The 26,766-nt window shown below is 37.1% G+C and overlaps 1 long non-coding RNA gene across 1 annotated transcript in view; it reads right to left on the minus strand.

Annotated features, from left to right (window-relative positions):
• The window catches only part of LOC149749310 (uncharacterized), a 265,921-nt gene that overhangs the window by 81,125 nt on the left and 158,030 nt on the right, over positions 1-26,766 (minus strand). The window contains exon 3 of the long non-coding RNA XR_016392989.1: positions 7,715-7,794. This is a non-coding gene — a long non-coding RNA (uncharacterized LOC149749310). The remainder of the gene's footprint in view (positions 1-7,714; positions 7,795-26,766) is intronic.

The following is a 26,766-nucleotide window of genomic DNA, read 5'->3' on the forward strand; positions in this document are numbered from 1 at the left end:
CCCTATACACTCCTATAGAAAACAGATGCCCAGCACTCACTCTATCACAGAACTTGTATATGCATTAATTACGTTTCTTAATTTTTTACTTGGTTATTTTCTTTTTCACCCAATGGAATATAAGGTCCATGAGACAGAGGATAGTAACGATTTTGAAAGACCACACAGCATAAAGATTAAGAGCACAGATTTGAGAACTAAACACTAGAATTAGAGTCCTGGGCACATTGCTTAATGTCTCCATGTCTTGGTTTCCTCACCTGGAAAATACAGTTAATAACAGGACTAATACACTTTAAAATATATAATAACAAATATATATTTTATAGATATTAACCACTATATAAGTCTTAGCTTTTATTGTTTATGTTCACCACTTTCCTCAATGCCTAGAACAGCAAATGAATGGATAAATATTCAAACACACATGTACACATATACATTCTGCACATCCTAACTTTCTACTGAAATGTGGAATATTCATAACCAGGTGTTTACTTTTAAACAATTAAAACTGTTCAAAGTACCTGTATATGTCAAATATATACAAGTAACATGCAGTGTTACTGTGAAGCTCAGAACTGCATTTGGCACCACAAGGACCCATGCTTCAGCCAAATTCAAGGCTTCCCAACCAGTGGTCCTCAGCGTTACTGCAAAGCATCTTCAAGTCCACAGTGCACGAAGAATAGTTGATTGACTACATAAATCTGTCTTGCATTTCTTTGACTATCTTTCAGATATATGCATTGTAATTAATAAAATATGAATGCATTTAAAACTACTACTGAGTTCAACGGAATTAGCATTGTTTTGTAGTTCCTCATTGTTTTGTAGTTCCTTCATTATCTTAAAATTCTTTGGCAATTGATTCAAAAAAATACAACTAGTGTCTTTGGGGATTCTGAAAAGTTTGACATTTAAATGGGAATCTTAAACGTGGAAAGGTTGAGAATCACTGGTCTAGGTCATGCTGCACCACCAAAATGTCATCTTGCCCTCCCCAAGCTCCCCAGCAAGCAGCAAAGGGCACTTGAGTCAAGGAATACACAGACCAAAAGTGCTCCTTTTCAGCCTTCTCATCTAAACTGCTCTAGGCATCATTGCCTGAGTTTGTCTACATTTGTGAATTCTGTTTCAGCAGAAAGGTCAGGCCTTTGCTCAGAAATAGCTTAAACCATTGTGGATGAAACATGCCTTCTTTTTTAATATAGTTAAGTTGAGACTGAGAGAAGATAGTAGACCATAAAACTCACACTGTTACAATGTTTCAAAATTTCAGTGGTGTCTTTCTACATATTTACCTCCACTGAGAGGCTTCTCAAGCAGGTGATAAAATATTAGTACCTTCACCCATTAATCATCCATAATCACTACAGCCACATTTCAACATCCCTGCCATAAGTACAGATGCCTGGACCCTGTGAGAGACAGTGGAGGGAAATGATGAAGATGGGAAACATGATAAAGCAATTGTGGAACTCCTATATCAAGAGGAAGGCTTTGATGTCCCACTATATTACAGTTTTCTGGAAATTTCTAAATAAAGAATACTACTATCAGGAAGACATAAGCTCTGTGTTACCCTCTTTCTGTCTATAAGCATAATAATAAAAGATAATGTAGCAGTCCTTCAGTTATTTGCACCATGACCAGTGGTGGAGATACAGCACAGGCAGAACCAATGCTGTGGGTTCATGAAATCTCATTTCATTTTTCTTCTGAAAATGCAAGAAAACCACATTTCCAAATTGCCCTTGCTATTAGGTCAGGGCTGTATGATTAGTCCGTCTAGCAAGATGTAAATGGAATTCATACATGTAAATTCTAGTCAAAAGTTAAGGGTGGGTATATATCCTCTGCCCACTCTCTTCTGAAACCATTTAAGACCTGCTGCTAAATTTCACATGAATAAGAAATAGGGAATTCCCTGGTGGTCCAGTGGTCAGGACTCAGCACTTTCACTGCGGAGAGCCTGGGTTCAATCCCTATCCCTGGTCCAGGAACTAAGATCCCACAAGCCATGCCATGCGGCCAAAAAAAAAAAAAAAAAAAAAATTCCATATTACATCACTGTTACTGCATGTTCTAATTTGTTACACTGCATATCCTTGCCTAACCTAATACACAGTGTGTTCTAAACAAGTTACTTTCCCAATTAAACTGAAGATTAGTTATTAAACAGAAGTACATTGGCTTTGGAGTTTGATAAACTTGGTTTTAAATACCAAGTTTACATCTTATGATTGAGATCTTTAGAAAGTTCAATGACTTCTAAGTCCTAATATGCTTTTTCTATAAAATGCATAGAATATCACATGCTATGCAGTTTTACTATACAAAGTACTATACAAAGTACCTTAGGTAACTAAACAAGTGAATAAATTTGTGAGTGTATGTATGTGTTTACACTCCTTGGAGTACAAAAACAGCTCAGTGAATATTAATTTCATGTTTTGTATTATTTCTAAAAAATATAATTTGACTAGAAATGAATTAGATGCTTAGAATAAAAGTTTTAAGGATAAAAGGAACCTGAATCCATCCCTTTATTTTGCAGATGGGGCAAAATGAGATAGAGGTTAAGTAAATAGCATTGCCTACAGTGAAATGCTCTTCTTTCCATCATACTATCTGCTGTTGAGTTAGATGTAATTAGAAAGTATTAAGAAATGTCATAACTTACTTTCCTACATATTAGATGCCACGGCATCAAAATGTGGAATTGAAAGAGTTATTCATCTGCAAGTTTTATAAAATATAAAATAACTCCTCAGTCTTGCCCAACCATGTGGAAATAAGAGGCACAGATGTTTCGAGCAGTGTCAAGGATGGTGACAGTGAAGCAGCGGTCTTTCCTCTACCCAAAGCCAACTGGCTTCTATATAAACTGACTGTACAACTGTGGCTTCATTCGTGAATACTTAAGTTAATTTGTACAGTAATGTAGCAGAGAGATTCAGAGCATCAATGCCTACCAGACAGACTTTGGCCCGAATTCCAGTTTCACCACCCTCCAAGTCTAGGGCCCTAGGCAGTTTAACCACTTGTTAGCTCTCCGTTTCCTTATCTGTAAAATCAGGATAAGAGTATTTGCTACAAAGAAGTTTTCTGAGTATTAAAAGAGTTAACGTTTGTAAAATCATTTAATACAATGTCTGACAACTAGTAAGCACACACTAATGATAATTATCATGATGTGCAGAAATCCATTCCTCTCAGTACACTGTAATCACACAATGGATATACCTGCATATAAATATTCATACCCACATATATATTATGAATGAAAACTTGTTACATCTGCTAAATCACTTATATTTGTACCTCTATGGAAATGTTTGTAATTGAGTTACCACAGAGAATTTCACATTTGCAAAGCATGAATGGGATCTGATATTATATAACACAAATTAAAGATTAAAATCTGTAAAAAACGGGGCTTCCCTGGTGGCACAGTGGTTGAGAGTCCGCCTGCTGATGCAGGGGACACGGGTTCGTGTCCAGGTCCAGGAAGATCCCACATGCCACGGAGCTGCTGGGCCCGTGAGCCATGGCTGCTGGGCCTGAGCATCCAGAGCCTGTGCTCCGTGGCAGGAGAGGCTGCGACGGTGAGAGGCCCGCGTACCGCAAAAAAAGAAAAAATTTGTAAAAACGGAATTTCAAAAGATATTTACAATGTTAGTATAGCCTCTTTTTTTTTTAAATAAATTTATTTATTTTATTTATTTATCTTTGGCTGCATTGAGTCTATGTTGCTGCACGTGGACCCTCTCTAATGGCGAGCAGGGGCTACTCTTCGTTGTGTAGGCCTCTCCTTGCGGTGGCCTCTCTTGCTGCGGAGCACGGGCTCTAGGTGCACGGGCTCCAGTAGTTGTGGCGCGCAGGCTTAGTTTAGTTGCTCCGCAGCAGCACGTGGGACCTTCCTGGGCCACGGCTCAAACCCATGTCCCCTGCCTTGGCAGGCAGATTCTTAACCACTGAGCCACCAGGGAAGTCCCAGTATAGACTCTTAAAGCAACTCATTAAACAGCAAATTTTCTCTCTGCCTTCTTATGTACAATATAACCAAATTTCACATTTTATCAATTACTTAGAATTATCATTATATTAATTATACATGCCATAGCTGCTCCTGATGTGGGATATAGGAAGGAGTATGGATTTAAAAACATTCTCAGACACTTGCTTTCTATATAAAGTAGATGATTAGCTTGCTTTTTGCTCATCTGCATTATTCTTATGAAATTGAATATGTTGAGCTGTTTGTCCTTCAGGGCAACAGAACACCACGAACTTTTTGAAGAATAGATTAATAAATTAAAGAGTGAAGTAATCATCCCTGAACTGCTTTACTTGCCTGCCAGAAAAATTATCTTCTTTGCTTGTGCTTCCAGTATCTTTTGAGTTGTCAGCACCATTCAAAACATTTCTTAAGATTCCACCATGCATGTCATTTCAGATCGCCTGTGTTGTTTCTCATACTGTCCTCTCCATGCCCGAACCAAATGAACAAACTTGACTGTATAATTTTGAATTAGGGTCTGCAATAACTGTCAGCCCTGTAACAGGTGTGAGTTCCAAGATGCTTTTGTGCCTACAGAGCTGTTGCTTTCTCCACCCGAATGGAAAACTGTTTCAAGCCCTGATTTATATGCCAGTTTTCTGACTAGGATTGGATCTGGCTTCTCAGTTTCAACAATCATAACAGGGTTCTAAAACAAGCCTACTTTCCCTAGGAGTTGGACCCTCTGTCCCTCCTGCCAACAGCTGGCTGGAATCCTGCTTCAACCCAGATGGACTCCCACACTCCGGAAACCACATAACCCCCATCCACCTGTCTCCATGGCACTACTGCAGGGAAACTCAGGCTGAGGGGCCCCCACCACCTGATTTGAATCTCAGGATATCAATTCAAGTCCAGATGGAGAACAAATTTGCTGCATCAACTTGGATCCCAAATCCGATTCCTGCCACCATCCTCACAGGCAAACCCTCTGCTGAGAAGGTTTCCCTAGTCCTGGCACTGCCTGTTCCTAACTTGTTTTTCTCTTGCTGCAGGCCAAACAATTGAGGATTCATCATGTCACATGACCCATCCTACAAAGTTTATTACAATAAATACCTTTGGCAGCCTAATGCTCTCCTTCTCTCTGGCATCTTTCATTAATACACTGTCAATGAAAAGTACCCTCAGATGTACCCAGTACTTTTCTAGGATACTTTGGGCTCATTACTAATGCCTCACCAACAAAATAAAAAGAGATTCTCTACAGCTATGATACTGAGTTAAAACAATGAAATTTGTATAGTTTATGCTGTATAAAGTCTGTTTGTGACACACTGTATTAGTTTGCTCCACCTACCATAATAAAATACCACACACTGGGTGGGTGGCTTAAGCAACAGAGATGTATTTTCTCACAGTTCTAGAGGCTGGAAGTTCAAAATCAAAGTGTTGGCAGGTTTGGTTTCTCCTGAGGCCTCTCTCCTTGGCTTGCAGACGTCTGCTCTCTTGCTGTATCCCAACATGTCCTTTTCTTTGTGCAAGTGCATCCCTGATGTCTCTCTCGTGTGTCCAAATTTCCTCTTATAAAGGATACCAGCCAGATTGGATTAAGGCTCACCCTAATGGTCTTATTTTAAATTAGCTGCCTCAACAACAAGGACCTACTTATGTAGCACAGGGAACTATATTCAATATCTTGTAATAACCTATAATGCAAAAAAATTCTGAAAAAAGAATATATATATGTATATATATACATATAGATGTGAATCACTTTGCTGTACACCTGAAACTAACACATTATAAATCAACTAAACTTCAATTTAAAAAATAAATAAATAAATAAAATCAATAGCCTCATTAAAGGCCCTGTCTCTCAATACAGTCGCATTCTGAGGTACTGGTGGTTAGGGCTTCAACATATGAATTTCAGAGGGAAGGTGGGACAATTTAGCCCATAACACATGAAATAATAACCTCTTCACAAGGTCTTAGTATACTGCTTTGAAGAATGAGTCACCCATAGTAGACCTCTTTTAGAGGTTATTAAGTGGCTGAAAAACTATTTCAAACTTTTAATCTTGACCTCACTAGGAACCTGTGAGATAATACTCACATGCAAAATGAGTAAAATTTTACCATCAAATCTGACTTTCTGAAATGGGCTGGACAATAGTGAAAATAGTTACTGTACTTGATAAACCTCTAGTCTCTAAGTTGTCTTTAAATGATGCTTCAGAAACAAATATCTTGGTCTATCCATGTACTAGTATGTTTTGTTTATACCACAATTATATTCCTTTAAATGTTTTAATGAACATTTCAAATTGCCAGATGTTTTATGTCATGCTAGCCTGGAGTATGGACAAACATAAGATGGCTCCTAGTAGCAGTGTGTTCACGAACAACTACCACTGGTATAAAATTTGACAAGATCTGAGAAAAAAAGACTCATTTTTTTTTTTTACTGCTAAAATGATCAGAAAATGGCCACTATTCAAAAACAAATTCTATGTAAAGACCCATTTTCATTCTGTGGTTTTTAAGGATTGAGTTTTCTCCCCACTGGCTATGCCACTTGGAAATGCCAGTTTCCCATCCCTCAATTCAATCCTTCCCGTTAGGGCACTGGCTAATCTTGGATGTGGAAGCATTTTAGAATCCACACAGTGGGGAGGCTCCTGTAAGGCAGCTGGCACTGCTCAGCTGTGTCTGTCACCACTGCCATGCAGGCTGCAGGGATACCTGCCTGGCACACAGCCCACTGGGGACCAAGAAGAAGCGGGGAGCCCGCACTGCTGGCTCTTCTCTCCCACGCTGTTCCTGAACCTTGCTCCATTATTAGTGCTGCTCCCAGCTCCTGGGCTCTCCTGTTCCCACTGCTCCTATCGTTCCAGCTCTCTGCTGGGCTCAGCTTCTCTTTTTCTTTCCATCCTCAGGCTGCAATGAACATTTTCATAACAGAACTTTGCACCCTGGTGAGAGTCTATCTGTAGAACAGATTCCTTGAATTGGACTTGTGGGGAATGCTCGATACTTTTTTAATGTGTAAAGAAGAAGCAAAGGTGATGCACTAAGAAAACCCTTTGCTTTCCCATCACTGTTGAAAGAGCACAGGTTTCTATATTATTCTAAGTTTTGTTAAGAGCATTTGTGGCCATGGGAGGGGTGAGAAGCAGAGAAGAGTCCAGAGAGGAAGAAGAGAAGGAAAAGAGAGAAAAGAAGGTGAGAGGGAACTGGAAGGTTTTCAGGCAAATGAGGGGAACAGTTGGTAGGGAGGAAAAAATTTAAACTATGTCCAAGCACAGTGACGTTCACTTCCAAAATTAAAATTGTCTGCTGGTTATGGCTGAAAACCCACAGTTCTTTTTTTAATCTTATTTTCACCATCATAGTCTTCTCAGGCTGACATAATTACCTTTTGGGGTTTCATCAGCATTTGGCAAAATTACAGCATCTCAATTTCAAAAACGTTTTATTTCCAGAAAGGAATCTAAAGCCTCTTATGTTTTAACACATGGCAGGTGGTTAGCTGTTAACAACTAACTTCTTACCTAAAGAGTGACACAATTAACGCAAGCATGTTACGTTCCCATCACTGGATGTTATATCACTAATTTTATTTTTTAGAAATCAGGTTTCATTTAATAATAAACTAACATGTGAAATTATTATTAGAATCATGGCAAATCTACCCAAGGTTACCTTTCACGGAATAGCTGCCTGTTGTTCTCAGTAGGTTTTGCCCTGCAGCAGGTGACAGATGGTCCATGTGAGGATGAACACTGGAGAAAAGAAAAAGGAAAAATATCAAAGCGGATATACTGTGTCTTTTTTGAAAGTAATTTATCTTTTGATTTCATGTTCACATAAGGAGGCAAAAATTTATGGCTATCCTGTGGTAAGTGTGATAAAGTAGCAGGCTCCTGATCTCAGTGATGATGCTGGGCAGGGAATGGCTCATTGTGGCTGCAGAGGAACAGGTGGTCCTTAGATTTTAGACTCAGAAGTTTAATTGTATCAGCTCAGTTGGGGAGATCAGGCCTTGGCAAAGAGAGAAAATGTAACCAAGTTCTGAATAGGCTGCTTTATAAACCTGTTGCCAGTTGGTTAACTTACAATGAGAAACATACTTTTGAATGAAAGAATAGTTTTCTCCAGAATGAAGCCTTTAAAACTATATGTATTTACCAAAATGCAATTATATGAGCTTGGACTCAGAGCAAAGGGGTTAACATGATAAAAACAACAGCACCTGCTCACAGAGTACAGTCTCTGTCACAGCTACTCAACTCTAACTTTGTAGTGTGAAACAGCCATGGATAGGGCAGGTAAAGAAATGGGCAAGGCCATTTCCCACTATAACTTCATACACCAAACAGGCAGCACGCAGGCTTTGGCTTTGGCTCGGGTCTGCACTACAAGTCATATGCATGATCATATATGAGAGATTTATCACAACTCTGCGAGGTTAGCGTTATGTATTTCATGGGTGAAGAAACTGAGGCTCAGAGAAATTAATCGACTTATTACCTGAAGTGACACAGGTAATAATGCTAATGCATTTTTCAAACCAGGACTTGCTATTTCAAGTCAGATTCTGTTGCATCAAAGTTGGCTACTCTGGAGGTAATTCCACTGAGGCAATAGTAAAGTCAATTTTCTTTTCTTAATTCAAAATATTTGTATCGGTTGAAATTATCATTTTACCAAGAGAAACACCAACATTTTAATCCTCAAACTCCATTATTTTTCTAAACTCTGTGAAGATTTTAATATTTACTCACTGTGATTGAGCTGCACAAAGAAAATAGCTTCTTAAATTCTTTAAATCTGCATTTATTTTTTTCACAACCTCTAACCATGGGTAGGAAGATTTTTTTTTTTTTCAACTGGTCAGTTAAATTATTTCTGCCTCTTCTTGTTTCAACAACCATTATTCAGTCTTTCCAAAGTTCAACTTCCTATTAGGGCTTTTTAAAATTTGCCTCTTTCACAGAATTTAGTCTTTTAAGGTAAACGTCCAGTCTTTCAGATTTACCCCCTTAGTCCTCTCAAGTTTATATGAGTGTGTGAGGGGGTTTGACCTTGTCCTCATAGAAGTAGGTGAAGGACACATGAAAGGATGGTGGAGAGATTCATTCCTCAGATCCATGAGGTATCACCTGGATCTCTATATTCTCTTATACAGAATATATGGAGTAGTCTCCTCCCCAGACTGGTGACTGCTGATGGGCAGGTGGCTGGACCAGGCTTTTGGGGTGACATGCTGGCACCACTGCTAGGACCCATAAGGACTTTTCACCCAGTCTCAAGTCCTTACCTATGGTGACCACTCTGTCTTGATCCCTGGTCTCTGCTACCTGCCAGCAATTTCAACATCTCTTCATCACTTCATTGGAGAAATTCTGGGATCCCAGAACACCGTGCAGACCATCTACCTAGCTGCCTTACAGCAAGTATATGCATAACCACTCCATGCCAAGCTGGAAGTATCTGAGGGATAGAGGCTCAAAGGCTTCCATTCAGTCTTGCCAGGGAAGCATGACCAGCCTGAATGGACTCAGGCCCCACATACCCATGTAAATATATCAAGTCAACTCTTTTTTTTTTTTTCAAATTTAGGCAGATAGTAAGAGCCCTTATTCCTCATCTACTCACCCTCCTCTCTGTCCTCTCCTCTGCCTTCCTCTCCCCACAAACTACCAAGACAAGCAGCAGTTTTTCTCTCCCTCTCTCTCTGCCCCTGCTTGATAAGGACCACCTGAAAATGGAACTCTGCAGTCCAGTTTCATCAGCCTCACTCATGTTATGCTTCATGAAGAAATAAAATAATGTAGAAAATCCTCTGTTTTACCAAAGCCAGGCTTTTAAGTCTATTGTCTTCTATAAACTTCTATCTGTATAGTGTCAGAAGCTGAATATTAATTCGCTCTCTTTGATTTCTTCTTCTGGCGTTCTTAATCCCTACCTTAGATAGACTTCTAAAATTGGCTAGGAAATTGAATGTGGATATCACACACAGACACATTTAAATATATAAATTCTATTATATACCATTACAGTATAATATTAAGTTTCCATATTCCTAAAACATTTTTCATTGTTCATACTTTAAGTTGTTTGCTTCCTGAAGACCCAAAGAAATAAACCTGTATTTATTTCCAAATGGAAAGTTGTACTTCAGAGAGAGTACAACGTTTGAAAATTTATGGATTCTTTTAACAGCAATAATAGAGAACTGCACATTTTCACGTTTTCAGTAGACTGTATTTGTACCCTAGTCCTCATTCCATAGACTCCTGCAAGTAAGAGAGACTTTTGCAGGTAAGAGGAAGGGTGTGTCTAGAAACTATTATGTAAGACAGCCCGGGCAGCATAATAAGAAGTTCATTTGCGGCCTTTATTAGAATTCCCACACCTTAGAACCTAGATTAGAATTCAAGCCACTGAATTAACACATGGCACTTCCATAAAACCTAAAAGGCAAAATTTCAAGTCTCTGAGGGGCACGAGGTCTTAACTTCTTGTGGTAAGAACCTCCTAACTTTCTAGAGTCAAAACTAAAATAATTTCCTCCTACTCATGGCATCACAACAACCATCTTCTCTGATCCACTCTATCATTTGACTATTTTATAGGTAGAAACTTTACTCTGTAACTTTAATTTTTCAAATCCCTTTTCTGAAAGCATGTTAATTTAACCCACTAATGCTTTATTAAATGAATAAACCAAGTATAATCCCCATGTATAAATGAGCAATCACACATATGTTTTATGATATATCCATGTGCTACAAAGAACTAGAATTAGAATAGTTCCCTAAGTTTTAGAAGAGTTCACTGCCATTATCACAAATCATTCATCTTCGTACATTGCTTCCACAATTTGTCGGTTCACCACATAAAGAACTATTATAAAGACTTATTAAGTCTGCTCTTATCTTTCTCTTTCCAAGCCCAATTTCAGTGCTAATGTAGGGGATAGAACTATTACCTTATACGTTAAAAATTTTATAATTTTATTGTGGAGTTTTCTTTGGGGAGTCATGTGACTGTGTTATATTCAAATTTGTGTTATGAGGTGTGGTAATGAGGGGTTTGTTCTCGTTATATTTCTAATTAAAGTTTTCTCTATAGCTCCTTTTTTCTGACCCTTTGACCATTTTTGTGATATCTGAGCCTTTCCAACATTCCTATTAATTAGATAAACTCGACAGTCTAATAATGTTTTGAATATTGCTTCATATTTTGCCCAAATATGCGGACTAATCCCTGATTTTATTTTTCCTTTATTACTCTTTTCCTGCTTGCTTTTGAGATGCTTTTGTTGGACTGTCCATTAATTTCTACACCAAACTTTATCATAAACTCACATCTCACATCATATGTTTACTCCTGAATTTACATCTTTCACTGTATCTTGAAAATAGAACCAACTATTTTAAAATTTTGGAAACAAAAGATACGACATCAACATTACACTTAAGCTATCAATGATTAAGTTATTTTTGGCTTAATTCAAATTACGGTATTTGGAGAATTCATGTTGCAACACAAAATTTTTGAATCTGTGTATGTAGAATGACATATCAAATACACTGTTTTTAAGACAGTTAAGTGTCTCCTGGTCATGAGATACAAGAAATACACAGTTAGCAAGTGTTACTTGCTATTGACTAGCTAAACTGCCTTACTAAAGTGCCAAGAAGAACAGTAATTTCTTGGGAGCAAATACAGTTGCACAGAAAGAAATTCCACTTTCTGAGGAATCCTAAACACTTTTAGACCCTGCTGTTCTTAACAAGATACTGAAACACCTGACCCATCTCTCACTCTATTCCATAGTCCTTCTCAGGAACTAGGACTTATGAGGTGAGATAGCACCTGCCTTTTTCCCACCTTCTTTTTAGAGTTCTTTTGCACTTCCCACAGTAGTGCATCCTTTCTGCCTTGTTAATCACCTCAGACTACTCAAGCAGACAAAGCTCTCATCTTCTTAGTGAACAATGGGTAAGCATTAACTGGAATTACATGAATATTTGTGTTCATTTTTTCTATGAAAGCAAAAATAGAGGCGGTCTTTTCCACCACTAAACTGCCAATGCCTAGCACAGTGTCTGGCTGTGTGACATCTACACACGTTTGTTACATGCTTCACATAGTGATGCTATTCACATGCAGAAGAGACTCCTCGAATTTTCAAAAGATTAATTTTGATTCATGTATACATGTATATGCTCTATGTTGCTCTTTTAATAAAACCAGATGTTTTTATTCTTAACATTCTCAACATTCTCATTTGTAAAATCTCTCTTACCTTTCTTTCCCTTGATGATATGATTTTATAAGCTTGCTGATTCAGACTCATGCCAGTTTCCGTTTTCTCATCAACAAAATGGTGAGCGAACAAGAAACAACCTCTTCCTCACAGTATGGTTATGAGGATTACATGCAACAATACATACAAGGCATTGCCCCGGAGTATATTTATTCAAAATGCCTGTAGGGCATTCCCAATGCTCAATAAACATCAGCTGCCTTTTTCTCCTTCTCTTTTATTCCAGCTACAAAAGGAAATGCCATCTTTTCTACAACTATCTCATTAAGGTAAAATGAGATTCTCTATTTAAACAAAGCCCTTCCTTACCTAAGAAAGTAGCCAAAGTCGCCCGGTTGTGCTAAACACACACAGCAGTTGTGTAGGTGATGGAGAGCTGAAGTCAGTTCAATAAATCATGAAAGAATACAAAGTTTAACAAAGAAGAGTTTAATTGGAAACTGTAGTACCTCCATCTGCTCTAGCATCTTTTACTGAGTCCCAATTATTACTGCCTGAGGCAGATAAGCTTTAGACTAATCTGAATGAAGTGAGATGTGACATTAATTGTTACATTTGAATTCTTACTAGATTAGAAATTGTGCAGCTACACACATGGCACATAACAACTTCCAGGTCCTCTTTTTCTTTTCTTTTCTTTTTTTTTTTTTTCTATTTTCAAGAGATTATTCCATCTAGGGTGTTGCTGTGCTATTAAAAAGTAAAACTTGCATAGGATAAAGTGTTCCCTGAGACTTTGTTTCACGTGAGAGAAAGGGGTATGGGCTCTACCAGACTAGTAACAGCCAGATGCAGTTCGTGTTTACCTTCTCAAATGCAGATTACAGACAGATTACTGTCTTTTGCCATGAAAAGAAAAAAACAAAACAAAAAAACCTGTCTTTGGAAGAACTGATCTCCAGGAACAAAAGTAAATTCAGACAAAAGGGAAAGTTAACCAACATTTAGAAAGCATGAGGTCAGCCACAAAACTCTATTGGTAGGAATTATTATTCATATTTAATAGATAAATAGGCTCATGGAGGTTAAGTGGAAGTCACACAGCTAGCAAATGGATGAGCAGAGATTTAAATTCAGCTGGGTTGGGTTATTTTCCCTTTCAAACATGGTTCATTCTACTGCTGCTCCCTGTTTTATGAGCAACAAACTCAGAGGACTGTGGTTAGGATCAAACTGATACTGTAGATGAAATGTGCTTTGAGGGCTGAAGGATGGAGGTGTCTAGTAGACATATGGACATACCCTGATCCAGTTTCTCCATCAGTAAAATGTAATGTGAAAATAAAATTGGAGGAAGTTTTAAGGACGCTTTAGAAAGTTAAAATACTATAGTGTATCTTTATTCTGTTCATGCTTGTTTATAATAAAGCAGCAGAAAGCCACATGCCTAGAGACCATCCTTCCTTCCCTCTTACCTTTCCTCCTCACTGCTCTCCCCCATCTCCTCCTATCACAAATTCTCATGTACATATACTTGAAGACAGTGAAGTCCTTAAAACAAATTTCCAAGAAAATAAAAAGAGAAGGTGAAGAGAAGGACATTTAAAGTCTTCGAGGAGGAACGAGCCTGTGTTCCATATCTTGGGGCAGTGTTCTCAGAACTCTTTCAGAATTACAATAATATCATTACTTATTTGATTTACAAGCTCCTTAAGCACAGAGGTGGTATCTTAAGGTTCTTTGTATTCCCAGTATCTAGCACAGTAAAGAAAACTTAATAAATATTTATTCTTGATAGGGAATACATGCGTGTGTATGTGCATGCACACACACACACACACACACAGACTCATGCATTGATAGCGAATTCCTTGTCTATAAGAATTTTGTTGTACCCATCTTGAGATAAATGAGGCAACTATGGTAAGTTTCAAAAAGCATGTTAGAAGCCCTAAAAAAAAAAAAAAAAAAGCATGTTAGAAGCCCTAGATTTAGTAGGAGGAAACCAGAATTATAAATTCTAATGAACAGACCAACAGGTAGGGAGAAACCAGAAAATTATGGTGTCAATAAAGGCAAGGACACAGGGAGATCAGCTCTGTGCTTTGTGACCACCTAGAGGGGTGGGATAGGGAGAGTGGGAGGGAGGGAGACGCAAGAGGGAAGAGATATGGGAACATATGTATATGTATAACTGATTCACTTTGTTATAAAGTAGAAACTAACACACCATTGTAAAGCAATTATACTCCAATAAGGATGTTAAAAAATTAATTAATTAATTTTTTAAAATAAAGGCAAGGAAATATTTTTATTTCAGGAGGAAAATAGTGTCAAACTCTAAAGTGAGCTCAAATAAAATATATAAGGGAAAGTGTCCAATATATTAAGCAACAAGGAGGACATCGGTAACCTTCTCAAAAGCAGTAAATTGATTCAGTCTTTGCTCATACGGCTATAGTTTTACTTACTGAAATAATGTCTAAAATGTCTAAATCATCTCACATCTGATTTAGGTAGAAAACCAAGATGCCATAATGAATGCATTCACCCATTCAATAAACATAAACCGAGCACTCACTAGCTCTGTGCTGGGCACTAGGGATAAAATATAGATAAATATCACGGACTTTCAGGGCACCATTCATTTAATTCATCATTTTCTTTTCAAACTTCTATTTGCATCAAAATAAGTTTGAGGAGCCTTTGGAAAACATATATTCCTTTGGGTTTTCCCCATGAAGTGAGTGAATCTGAATCATCTATTATAAGACCAAGGTATCTATATTTTTATAGGCTTCAAAAAATTCTAACGCACATCAGTGTTTTAAACCACTAATATATCATCCCTCTAGTAGTCATAATGTAAAGATAAACTTATGGTTTCTGTTCGTATTTCAACAAGATGGAGAAATAAGATGGCCTAAAAAGTCTCAAGCTCAAACATTAGATAGAATATAATATGCAGCTGACCTTTCAAGAAAGAGCAAAAGACTTCTGCTTCTGGATGAAATGTATGGGATGAAAAAGACCTTGATCCTAGTGGTAACAGCCAGAAAAAACCTAACAAAATAAAAGTCATATTTTCAATGTGACAAAGGAGTCTTGATAAGCTGACAGCCTCCATACCTGGAGGTGGGCATATGGCCTAGGTACATCTGACTAAGGAGAGAGATGCTAAAGATGAAACAATTACGTGGGAACGGGAGAGGTCAGACAAGCCCTGAATGATAGTGTAGACTGAACTGGAGTATAGAAAAGTCCCAAGTACAAGAGCAAATTGCTGAGTCTGACAATTCTCTCCACCAACTCTGTCCTCAAAATTCTGCAAAGAGAGCTTCAGTGGAGGAAGGAATAGAAACATAATCCATGCATTCTCACGGTGACTAGACTGCTGAGTCCTACAGGTATAGAATCCAAAGACTAACCAACATATTTGAAGCTGCAGCCAACTGACTCCCAGCTCACATATTTATGAGATTTAAACAGAATGAGCTCAATCTAATAAAAGCTGTGACCTAGCCTCAGCTCAACACAAGAAAGGAATTCAGCTCTCTAAACTACATAACAAACAACATGACACTTCAATCTCTACTTTTTATGCACAATATCTGGAATAAAATTCTTAAAAAAATACAAGCAGGAAATTCAGTCTAAGTAACAAAGAATGGATGGTATAAACAGAAAATAAATAATATGATGATAGACTTACACCAAAATCATACCGATATCTATGTTAAATGTAAATAGACAAAATATTCCAAGTATTAGTCACACATTGTCACACTGGATTAAAAAGTCAAGAACCAACTGAATGATGTTTGCAAGAGACATACTTTAAATTTAAAGATACAAATAGATTAAAAGGTAAAGATAAAATAATCATAAGAAAACGGAAGTAGCCATATGAATATACAAAGTAGACTTTAAAACAAGAAGTGTTGCCAGAGAAAAATAGCTCATTTTGTAGTGATAAAGGTCAATTTATCGAGAAAAGAAAATTCTAATGATATATACACCTATAACACAACTTCAAAATATATAAAGCTATCAATTGAGAGCACAGGGACATAATCTTGCCAGTGGACAGAGCAAGGGTTCCAATGCACTATAAGTTAGAGCTGCTGCTAAGCACTTTGGAATTGTTGTGTCCGGGGACCAGCTGTCAAGGTGTTACTACCATATTGTCCAGGGTAATTAACCATGATCGACAGGAGGAGTAGAGATGGTTCTGCACAATGCGGAAAGGGAAGAATACATGTGGAACCCAGGTGATCCACTTGGATGGCAACTGGTACTCTTTTGTCCACTGTAGCAAAAAATGAACATAAGCAGCAACTCTGGCCTGGAAATAATTCCCAGAGTTTCAGAGCCCTCTGAAAGGAAGATTTGGGTCACACCACCAGGTAAGCTACTAAGATCCAACACGGCATTAGCAGAGGGTGAGGGGAATTTGGAATGGAGAGTGGAAATGGTAAAAGATGAGAATGGTTTTAGCCCCAATATCAACTGCAACTATTAAAGCTGTAGCTTATCTCACTAATCTGCTAAGTTTCCTCTCAGAAATATAAGCCCGGGTCTTCCCTGGTGGCGCAGTGGTTGAGAGTCCGCCTGCCGATGCAGGGGACACGGGTTCGTGCCCCGGAGCGGCTGGGCCCGTGAGCCATGGCCGCTGAACCTGCACGTCCGGAGCCTGTGCTCCGCAATGGGAGAGGCCACAACAGTGAGAGGCCCGCATACCGCAAAAAAAAAAAAAAAAAAAGAAAGAAAGATAAGCCCGTAGGAATCATGGAGAAGCTGATCCCTGAACTTGTATGGAGAAGCAGATCTGTGTGATGTAAGGGATAGACTATGACAGTCATAAAAAAAAGTACCACTCAAATTTCCAACTGTAGTGACTACAACTGACTGACACCCCCAGCTGCTATGCTCTGAATACATCACTGCATCCTGGCCGAGGGCATGCTTCCACTGAGCTGCTCCCAACCAATGACTTAGCGCAAAGGGATGTTAAGGCAAGCACACTCCAGTGATTTGGGACTCCTCTGACAGACTATTTTGGCACAGAGACTCTACACTGGCCTTGCCAAAGCATTCATAAAACGGCACTGCAATCTAAGGCTTTCTTTCTTCCTTCCTTCTTTCCTTTTCTCCTTCACAGGGGTCAGACGGATCACAATCAGATGCTCGCCCAGCCTCCTCCAGCTCCCTTCTCATTTTCCCTCACAGCAGGGAATCTCCCAAAGAAGCTCATGAATGACCAATGCCATCTTGTCTTCTGTTTCTCAGATGACTCAGAGTAATGCTTAATCTTTAAAATAATGTTTATATAAAATTTTGCTCAATTAAATTGAATCATAAGTTTGATCATTTTTATACCAATAGTAACTAGGTTTTCTAGTGTGTCAGTTAGACCTTAATTTTCAAGATCTTTAGGTACCATAATAACTTATGCTAATATCACCTTGAGTTAATAAATGGGTAATTACCCATTGATTTCTATGGGAGATGATTTCTATGAAGGACTGATTACTGGAAGATTGATCACTGAGCATAAGAATGTGTAAAGGAATATAAGGTTTTTTCCTTTATTCATGCACTTTGGTACTGTTAAAACTTCTTCTATGTTACAGAAAGTTCTCAATTATCTACCATTTAGTTTTCTCTGAGAAATAGAAGTTAGCATCAAAAATATTAAATACGTAAAATAAAAAATTTTTACATGTGCCAAACAGCTCATACAGCTTAATATCAAAACAAACAAACAACCCAATCAAAAAATGGGCAGAAGACCTAAATAGACATTTCTCCAAAGGAAACAAACAGATGGCCAAAAAGCACATGAAAAGATGCTCAATATTGCTAATTATTAGAGAAATGCAACTCAAAATTACAAGATATCACCTCACACCAGTCAGAATGGCCATCATCATAAAGTCTACAAATAACAAATGCTGGAAAGAGTGTGGAAAAAAGGAAACCCTCCTACACTATATGTGGGAAGGTAAATTGGTGCAGCCACTATGGAGAACAGTATGGAGGTTCCTTAAAAAAACTAAAAATAGACTTACCATATGATCCGATAATCCCACTCCTGGGCATATATCCAGAGAAAACTCTAATTTGAAAAGATATATGCACCCCAATGTTCACAGCAGCACTATTTAGGATAGCCAAGACATGGAAGCAACCTAAATGTCCATTGGCAGATGAATGGATTAAAAAAATGTGGAATATATATACAATGGAATATTACTCAGCCATGAAAAAGAATGAAATGCCATTTGCAGCAACATGAATGGACCTAGAGATTATCATATTAAGTGAAGTAATCAAAAAGGATGTAAAAATTCCAATCCAAAAATCCTTATAAATATTTTAGACTAAAGTAAATTCTTCAGACTTAGTTGCTGATCTATACTGTATGGCTCAAGGTCTGCCGAGAAAATGCAAGAAGACATATATAATTGATTAACACTATTGATGCATCTTAGTAAGGAATCAAACAAGATCTAATGAACTAGACATTTTTGTGATCAAGAATAAGCTTTAGAGATTATTCATAGTCACAGGTGATTAGAGGAAGGAATATTTTGGGGAAAAAAATACCCCACAACTTGGAAATAGTTAAAAGACTGTACTTGGTATCCTTTCAGTGGAGTGCTAGGCATTGCCTAGAGAACGCTCTAATTATCTGATTCTATAGGAGCATGCACCTTTCATTAACTTTCTATTGGCTGGGAAATTTTATAACTCTACATTGTAGTGATTAAGTTGTAGAAGACTGATAGCCATGCAAAGGATTACTAGCAACAAAATAATCCCTATTCATAACAATGTAAGTCAATTTTCTTTAGTAGAGATTATGAATCTTTATAACTCAAATTCTTATATGAACCAGTTAAAAATTCTTACTGGTTACTTCATTCATATGTTGAATAATAATCCTTGACATATGTTTACTTTAAAATGTTTTAAAATATATAGGCAATACAAAGATTGGAAGAAATATTTGTAACATAGCTATCAAAGGACTCATATGTAGAATATATAAAGCACTTCTAAAAATCAATAACAAAAACACTAACCAAATGAAAAATAAAAAGGCAATTAACTTGAAAATATTTTTCACAAAAGATATATATATATGTGTGTGTGTGTGTGTATATATATATATATATCTCAGCCATTTCCAGGCCAAAAAAAGCACATAAAAATGGACTAATCATTATCAGTCATCAGATAAAGAATTGCATACTCAAAAAAATTATTTAAAAGACTGAGAAAACCAAACATTGGCAAGGACGTGGGATAAATAAAACTCTCAAAATTTGTGGATGGGAAAATTTGGGAAGTCCAAGAAAAATTAAAACATATGACCATGAAATGACTTATACATGAATTTACATAGCAGTTTTATTCGTATCAGCCAAAATTGGAACGAGCCCAAATACCCATCTAAAGGATAATGAAAAAAACAAATTATGCTATATTCATAGTTCTCAGCAATAAAAACCAAAACAGAAACTCAACAGCATGAATGAAACTCTCAAACTGTTTTGAGTGAAAGAAGTCAGACACAAAAGAGTACTCACTGTTTCATTTTTATAATGTTCAAGGACAGAAAAAATAATCTATGGTCATAAAAATCATAACAGTGATTTACTCTGGGGAAGGGGTGAGGATTTATTGGAAAGCAACAAGGCAAAGCTTTCTGGGAAGATAAAAATATTTTATATTTTGATCAGGAGATCAGAGTCTAGATTACACGAATGTATAAATTTATCAAAAATTTTCAAATTTATTTTCTATCCTTACACCAATACTGCACTACCTTGATAATTGTAGTTTTGTGTTAAATACTGCTGTGTGGCAATATAAGTCCTTCAAACTATTTTCTTCTCTTTCAAGATCATGTTGGTTCTTGCTATTTTATGTTCTTTGTAACAGCATGCAAACTTCAGAAAAAAACTGTTGGGATTTTGGTCAATATTGCTTTGAATTTACAGATTAGTTTAGGGGAAACTGACATCTTAACAATGTCGAGTCTTCTGGTCCATAAACATTTTATATTGTTCAATATATTATGGGCTTTAAAATTTTTTTCTAAAATGCGTTTGTATGTTCAGAGGAAAGGTCTAGTACATCTTTTATTGTACTTGTTTTTAGGTATTTAATACTTCATACTATTTTAAATATTGTTCCTAGTATACAGAAATACAGTTTTTATATTTACCTTTTTATTCAGGAAAGCTGCCAAATTCACTTATTAATTCTAATGTTCTTAGTGAATTCTTTTGGAATTTTCTATATACACACACCATGTCATTTGCAGATAATAGCTGTTTTAATCTACATTTTCAATATTCATGAAATATTAATATTATATAGATACGTGAATAATAAAGTTCATTTTGCACTATTGTACAGATTAGGACCACCAGTATAATGAAGTGATAATATTCTTGTCTCGTTTCATACTTTAAGAAGCAAAGCATTCAATATTTACTGTTAAGTACTCTATTAAATTTTCTATTTAAATGTTTATAGATATTCTTTTCAGATTGAGACCCTTCCATTTCTGGCTTACTGAAATTTTCTTCCATGAATATGCGTTTAATTTTATCAAACCTTTTTGGTTTTCTAATGAGAGAATCAGCTTTTCTCCTTGATTAGGTTAATTTGGTCAATGCAGTGACTGAGGTTTTCAAATGTTAAATCAACATTGCTACCTCAGAATAAACCACACTTCTTATACATGTTAACACAGTTTATGTATTACTGAATTCAATTTTCTCTTTTTTTTAAATTGCAGCCAAAAAAGCCCCACATGAGATCTATTCTGTTCTGAAAAATTTAGTTGTACAGCACAGTATTGCTAACTATAAGCACAATGTTATATAGCAGATCTCCAGAACTTCTATATCTTGCACGACTGGAACTCAAAGCCCACTGAACAGCAGCTCTCCATTTCCTCCTCCCCCACATCCCTGGGAACCACCATTCTACTCTCTGCTTCTACTAAGATGCTTTAGAGAACATCAAATAAGTGGAATCATACAGTAGTTGTCCTTGTGTTACTGACTCATTTCACTTAGCGTAATGTCCTCAAGGTTCATCAGTATTATGGCATGATAGAATTCATTTCTTTTTTATGGCTAAAAAATCTTCCATTATATGTATATACCACATTTTATTTATTTATTCAGGTATCAATGAACATTTAGGTCATTTCCACCTCTCGGCTATTGTGAGTAATGAGGCAATGAACATGGAAGTGCAAATATCTTCAAAATCCTGATTTCAATTATTTTGGATAAATACCCAGAAGTGGGATACCTGGATCACATAATAGTTCCACTTCTAGAACTTTGTCTTTTGATACAGTCTTTATTTTCAAAACTATTTTGTCTGATATAAAATAGCTACCCCAGCGTTCCTTTGATTTCCATTTATATGGAATATCTTTTTCCATCCCTTCACCTTTAGTCTGTGTGTGTCCTTACATATGAAGTGAGTCTCTGGTAGGCGTACATAGATGGGTCTTGTTTTTTCATCCATTCAGCCATTCTGTCTTTTGATTGGACAATTTATTTCATTTACATTTAAAGTAATTATTGATAGGTATGTACGTATTGCCATTTTGTTAATTGTTTTTTGGCTGTTTAGTAGTTCCTCTCTGTTCCTTTCTTCTTCTCTTGCTCTCTTCAATTGTGGTTTGATGTCTTTCTTTAGTGTTATGCTTAGATTCCTTTCTCATTACCTTTTTTTTTTAATAGATTTTTATTGGAGTATAATGGCTTCACAATACTGTGTTAGTTTCTGTTGTACAACAAAGTGAATCAGCCATATGCATACACATGTCTCCATATCCCCTCCCTCTTGAGCCTCCCTCCCATCCTCCCTATCCCACCCCTCTAGGTCATCGCAAAGCACCAAACCCGTCTCCCTGTGCTATGCTGCTGCTTCCCACCAGCCAACTATTTTACATTCAGTAGTGTATATATGTCGCTGCTACTCTCACTACACCCTAGCTTCCCCTCCCACCCCGTGTCCTCAAGTCCATTCTCTATGTCTACATCTTTATTCCATTCCTGCCCTGCAATTAGGTTTTCAGTGCCATTTTTTTCTTTTTTTAAGATTCTGTATATATGATTAGCATACGGTATTTGTTTTCCTCTTTCTGACTTGCTTCACTCTGTATGACAGACTCTAGGTCCATCCACCTCACTACAAATAACTCAATTTCGTTTCTTTATATGGCTGAGTAATATTCCATTGTATATATGTGCCACATCTTCTTTATCCATTCATCTGTCGATGGACACTTAGGTTGCTTCCATGTCTGGGCCATTGTAAATAGAGCTGCAATGAACATTGTGGTACATGTCTCTTTTTGAATTATGGTTTTCTCAGGGTATATGCCCAGTAGTGGGACTGCTGGGTCATATGGTAGTTCTACTTTTAGTTTTTTAAGGAACCTCCATACTGTTTTCCATAGTGGTTGCATCAATTTACATTCTCACCAACAGTGCAGGAGAGTTCCCTTTTCACCACACACTTTCCAGCATTTATTGTTTCTAGATTTTTTGATAATGGCCATTCTGACTGGCATGAGGTAATACCTCATTGTAGTTTTGATTTGCATTTCTCTAATAATTAGTGATGTTGATCATCTTTTCATGTGCCTCTTGGCCATCTGTATGTCTTCCTTGGTAAAATGTCTATTTAGGTTGTCCACCCAATTTTTTCTTTTTGTGGTACGCAGGCCTCTCACTGTTGTGGCCTCTCCCATTACGGACCACAGGCTCCGGACACACAGGCTCAGCGGCCATGGCTCACAGGCCCAGCCACTCCGCAGCATGTGGGTTCTTCCCAGACCGGGGCACGAACCCATGTGCCCTGCATCGGCAGGCAGACTCTCAACCACTGCACCACCAGGGAAGCCCCGTCCGCCCATTTTTAACTGGATTGTTGGTTTTTTTGATATTGAGCTCCATGAGCTGTTTGTATATTTTGGAGATTAATCCTTTGTCGGTTGTTTCATTTGCAAATATTTTCTCCCATTCTGAGGGTTGTCTTTTTATCTTGTTTATGGTTTCCTTTACTGTGGGAAAGCTTTTAATTAAGTCCCATTTGTTTATTTTTTATTTATTTCCATTTCTCTAGGAGGTGAATCAAAAAAGATCTTGCTGTGCTGTATGTCAAAGAGTGTTTTTCCTATGTTTTCCTCTAAGAGTTTTATAGTGTCCGGTCTTACATTTAGGTCTGTAATCCATTTGGAGTTTATTTTTGTGTATAGTGTTAGGTAGTGTTCTAATTTCATTCTTTTACATGTAGCTGTCCAGTTTTCCCAGCACCACTTATTGAAGAGGCTTTCTTTTCTCCATTGTATACTGTTGCCTCCTTTGTCATAAATTAGGTGCCCATATGCGCGTGGGTTTATCTCTGGGCATTCTATCCTGTTCCATTATATCTTTTGTGTATCTACAATAGGTTTTTACTTTGTGGTTAGGATGAGCTTTACATAGAACAACACATATATATAATAGCCTGTTTTAAGTTGATAACAACATAAGTTTGAACACATTCTAAAATTCTATATTTTTACTCCCACCACCCTTCCCGAGTTTTATGTTTTTCTTCTTTTTTTTTTAAAGATGGGAATTTTTTTTTTAATTTTTAAATTTTCTTTTACTTATTTTTTTATACAGCAGGTTCTTATTAGTCATCAATTTTATACACATCGCTGTATAAATGTCAATCCCAATCGCCCAATTCAGCACACTACCATCCCCACCCCACCACGGTTTTCTCCCCTTGGTGCCCATACATTTGTTCTCTACATCTGTGTCTCAACTTCTGCCCTGCAAACCGGTTCATCTGTACCATTTTTCTAGGTTCCACATACATGCATTAATATACAATATTTGTTTTTCTCTTTCTGACTTACTTCACTCTGTATGACAGTCTCTAGATCCATCCATGTCTCAACAAATGACTCAGTTTCATTCCTTTTTATGGCTGAGTAATATTCCACTGTATATATGTGCCACATCTTCTTTATCCATTCATCTGTTGATGGGCATTTAGGTTGCTTCCATGTCCTGGCTATTGTAAATAGTGCTGCAATGAACATTGGGGTGCATGTGTCTTTTTGAATTACGGTTTTCTCTGGGTATATGGCCAGTAGTGGGATTGCTGGGTCATATGGTAATTCTATTTGTAGTTTTTTAAGGAACCTCCATACTGTTCTCCATAGTGGCTGTATCAATTTACATTCCCACCAACAATGCAAGAGAGTTCCCTCTTCTCCACACCCTCTCCAGCATTTGTTGTTTCTAGATTTTCTGATGATGCCCAATCTAACTGGTGTGAGGTGATACCTCATTGTAGTTTTGATTTGCATTTCTCTAATAATTAGTGATGTTGAGCAGCTTTTCATGTGCTTCTTGGCCATCTGTATGCCTTCTTTGGAGAAATGTCTGTTTAGGTCTTCTGCCCATTTTTGGATTAGGTTGTTTGTTTCTTTAATATTGAGCTGCATGAGCTGTTTATATATTTTGGACATTAATCCTTTGTCCGTTGATTCGTTTGCAAATATTTTCTCCCATTCTGAGGGCTGTCTTTTTGTCTTGTTTATGGTGTCCTTTGCTGTGCAAAACTTTTGAAGTTTCATTAGGTCCCATTTGTTTATTTTTGTTTTTATTTCCATTACTCTAGCAGGTGGATCAAAAAAGACCTTGCTGTGATCTATGTCAAAGAGTGTTCTTCCTATGTTTTCCTCGAAGAGTTTTATAGTGTCCGGTCTTACATTTAGGTCTCTAATCCATTTTGAGTTAAATTTTGTGCATTGTGTTAGGGGAATGTTCTCATTTCATTCTTTCACATGCAGCTGTCCAGTTTTCCCAGCACCAATTATTGAAGAGACTGTCTTTCCTCCATTGTATATCCTTGCCTCCTTTGTCATAGATTACTTGACCATAGGTGCGTGGGTTTATCTCTGGGCTTTCTATCTTGTTCCATTGATCTGTGTTTTTGTTTTTGTGCCAGTACCATATTGTCTTGATTACTGTAGCTTTGTAGTGTAGTCTGAAGTCAGGGAGTCTGATTCCTCCAACTCCGTTTTTTTTTCCCTCAAGACTGCTTTGGCTATTCGGGGTCTTTTGTGTCTCCATACAAATTTTAAGATTTTTTGTTCTAGTTCCGTAAAAAATGCTGTTGGTAATTTGATAGGGATTGCATTGAATCTGTAGATTGCTTTGGGTAGTATAGTCATTTTCACAATGTCGATTCTTACAATCCAAGAACATGGTATATCTCTCCATCTGTTGGTATCATCTTTAATTTCTTTCATCAGTGTCTTATAGTGTTCTGCATACAGGTCTTTTGTCTCCCTAGGTAGGTTTATTCCTAGGTATTTTATTCTTTTTGTTGCAGTGGTAAATGGGAGTGTTTCCTTAATTTATCCTTCAGATTTTTCATCATTAGTGCATAGGAATACAAGAGATTTCTATGCATTAATTTTGTATCCTGTAACTTTACCAAATTCATTGATTAGCTCGAGTAGTTTTCTGGTGGCATCTTTAGGGTTCTCTATATATAGTATCATGTCATCTGCAAACAGTGACAGTTTTACCTCTTCTTTTCCAATTTGTATTCCTTTTATTTCCTTTTCTTCTCTGATTGCCATGGCCAGGACTTCCAAAACTATGTTTAATAATACTGGTAAGAGTGGACATCCTTGTTCCTGATCTTAGAGGAAATGCTTTCAGTTTCTCACCATTGAGAATAATGTTTGCTGTGGGTTTGTCATATACGGCCTTTATTATGTTGAGGTAGGTTCCCTCTATGCCCACTTTCTGGTGAGTTTTTATCATACACAGGTGTTGAATTTTGTCAAAAGCTTTTTCTGCATCTATTGAGATGATCATATGGTTTTTATTCTTCATTTTGGTAATATGGTGTATCACATTGATTGATTTATGTATATTGAAGAATCCTTGCATCCCTGGGATAAATCCCACTTGATCATGGTGTATGATACTTTTAATGTGTCATTGGGTTCTGTTTGCTAGTATTTTGTTGAGGATTTTTGCATCTATATTCATCAGTGATATTTGTCTGTAATTTTCTTTTTTTGTACTATCTTTGTATGGTTTTGGTATCAGGGTGATGGTGACCTCATAGAATGAGTTTGGAAGTGTTCCTTCCTCTGCAAAATGTTTTGGAAGAGTTTGAGAAAGATGGGTGTTAGCTCTTCTCTAAATGTTTGATAGAATTCACCTGTGAAGCCATCTGGTTCTGGACTTTTGCTTGTTGGAAGATTTTTAATCATAGTTTCAATATCATTAGTTGGGATTGGTCTGTTCATATTTTCTGTTTCTTCCTGGTTCAGTCTTGGAAGGTTATACCTTTCTAACAATTTTTCCATTTCTTCCAGGTTGTCCATTTTATTGGCATAGAGTTGCTTGTA

This window comes from Delphinapterus leucas, chromosome 4 (assembly GCF_059928025.1).
Source record: "Delphinapterus leucas isolate spDelLeu-1000000601 "Yukka" chromosome 4, BTC_Dleu_Yukka2, whole genome shotgun sequence".
Taxonomy (NCBI): Eukaryota; Metazoa; Chordata; class Mammalia; order Artiodactyla; family Monodontidae; genus Delphinapterus; species Delphinapterus leucas.